Below are 2,918 nucleotides of genomic sequence, written 5' to 3' on the forward strand. Positions count from 1 at the left end.
GGGACTCAGGCTGAATACAGATCAACCTAAGGAAAGCTTCATAGGCGGCCATCCCAAAATCAGAACCCTACACAAGGGGAATGCAAAAAAAATCCCAAACAACTGCAGTTGTCATCTCTAGGATTACAACTTCTATCTTTTCTTATTTGTTTCCAGGAACGAGTGACGACCAATATGTACACCAATATAAGGTTATATACTGTATACAAACACTATGCAATTAATAAATACATGAATCCCACCATAGCTGCACACATAAACCATGAGGTGCTTAGCTAACATTTTTGATCAAGTATGTACAAGGTGACCCCATTAGATGGATCCCAACTATATTAACTCACCTCTCTATGTGCCTATCCAGGTAGCAAATGAACTGTGGAAGAGATCCGACTTAGCCCTAATTAAAAAACGTTTTGGAAAGACTGGGGGGAAAGGGCGCACTGTCCATAGGGAAGCCACATCACCCATGCAAAATGCAGAAAAATATAGAACAAGGCCTATACTGTGGTATTAAATTAATGTGCAGGTGCATGAGGTTATTAATGGTTGTGCCATGCTGAATGCACTTAGGCACAAAAATCATCAAGATCCGCTGCTGGCAGCTCCTGTGCAATTGCTGACCAATGACGTTCTAGATGTGCTTGATTGAAGATGCTGCAGGACACTGTAGCACGTTTAGGACACGCAGACTGCTCAGAGTAGCACAAGCAACATACGGCCCGGCCCGGGGTTGTCTTGTAGAAAAATGTCCCCTGGGACACATACAGTTGTGCTCAAAAGTTTACATACTCCGGCAGAATTTTTCCTTTCTTGGCCTTGTTTCAGAGAATATGAATGATAACAAAAAAATGTTTTCTCCACTCATGGTTATTGGTTGGGTGAAGCCATTTATTGTCAAACTACTGTGTTTTCTCTTTTTAAATCTTAATGACAACCAAAAACATCCAAATGCCCCTGATCAAAAGTTCACATGCCCCAGTTCTTAATACCGTGTATTGCCCCCTCTAACATCAATGACAGCTTGAAGTCTTTTGTGGCAGTTGTGGATGAGGTTCTTTATTTTCTCAGATGGTAAAGCTGCCCAATCTTCTTGGCAAAAAGCCTCCAGTTCCTGTAAATTCCTGGACTGTCTAGCATGAACTGCGCACTTGAGATCTCCCCACAGTGGCTCAATGATATAGAGGTCAGGAGACTGAGATGGCCACTCCAGAACCTTCACTTTGTTCTGCTGTAGTCAATGACAGGTCGACTTGGCCTTGTGTTTTGGATTGTTGTCATGTTGGAACATCCAAGTAAGTCCCATGCGCAGCTTCCGGGCTGATGAGTGCAAATTTGCCTCCAGTATTTGCTGATAACATGCTGCATTCATATTTCCTGTTGACCTCTCTCCAAATGTAACGTTTATGGTCGTAGCCAAAAAGTTCAAATTTGGTCTGATCACTCCAAATTACCTTGTTTCAGAAGTTTTGAGGCTTGTTTCTGTGCTGTTTGGCGTATCGTAGGCGAGATACTTTGTGGCATTTACGCAATAATGACTTTCTTCTGGCGACTCGACAATGCAGCCCATTTTTCTTCAAGTGTCTCCTTATTGTGCATCTTGAAACAGCCACACCGATAGTTTTCAGAGAGTCCTGAATTTCAGCTGATGTTATTTGTGGGTTTTTCTTTGCATCCTGAACAATTTTCCTGGCAGTTGTGGCTGAAATTTTTATTGGTCTACCTGACTGTGGTTTGGTTTTTACAGAGCCCCTGATTTTCCATTTGTTAATCACAGTTTGAACGCTGCTAACTGGCATTATCAAGTCCTTGGATATTTTTTTGTATCACTTTCCTATGTTATACAGTTCAAGTACCTTTTCCCGTAGATCCGTTGACAATTCTTTTGCTTTCCCCATGACTCAGAATCTAGAAACCTCAGTGGCTGGATGAAAGATGCAAGAGTCTGTCTGGATCCCAGAAACTCACTCAGCTTTTATGCACACACACTGATTACAAGCAAACAGGTCACAGGTGATGATGTTACCTTTAGTAGCCATTCAAACCCATTTATGTCAAATTCTGTGCATGTTATCAGGCCAAAATCACCAGGGTATGTGAACTTTTGATAAGGGTCATTTGGATGTTTTTGGTTGTCATTAAGATTTAAAAAGAGAAAACACAGTAGTTTGACAGTAAATGGCTTCACCCAACCAATAACCATGAGTGGAGAAAAAGTTTTTTTGTTAGCATTCATATTCTCTGAAACAAGGCCAAGTAAGGAAAAATTCTGCCGGGGTATGTAAACTTTTGAGCACAACTGTATATCACACGCACAGTACCATTTCTCCTGATGTGTAATTCTCAGTACCTGTATTACGCTGTATATGCTCATTTATGCTGAGCACTGTATATATATATATATATATATATATATATATATATATATATATATAAAAATACAAGTACACTTCAGCAGATTTGTCAGAAAACCTTTTTATTTCCTTTCAGAATAAAGATTTTGTATGGGATACCATGCTACAAAATACTCCCACAAACATGACCCATTAATTGCAAACAAGATTTGTTATTGTTTTCCTAACAAATTCATTCAAGATCATGTTGCAATTAATGAGTACACATCATTGAAAGTCTTAAAAAGTTGACTATACAGCATTATTTTACAAAGAAAATCCCTTCTCATTTCATGCTGTCAGCAATTGCACCACATGGAAGAGAAATGTCACAAAACCTGAGAAAGAAAACAATTTTCACAAGAAAGGTGAAGGCTATAAGAAAATCAGCAAAGCTTTACTTATCAGTCACAATAATGTAGCAAAATTGATACAAAAATGTAACACAGATGGAATTGAAACCATCTCAAAGAGATGTCTAAGCCACCATGGGAGGTAACACCTGAGCAGGATCTTTCTCTGATGAGA

Source organism: Phyllobates terribilis, unplaced genomic scaffold (assembly GCF_046119375.1).
Source record: "Phyllobates terribilis strain yellow unplaced genomic scaffold, ASM4611937v1 Scaffold_7639__1_contigs__length_36319, whole genome shotgun sequence".
Classification (NCBI taxonomy): domain Eukaryota; kingdom Metazoa; phylum Chordata; class Amphibia; order Anura; family Dendrobatidae; genus Phyllobates; species Phyllobates terribilis.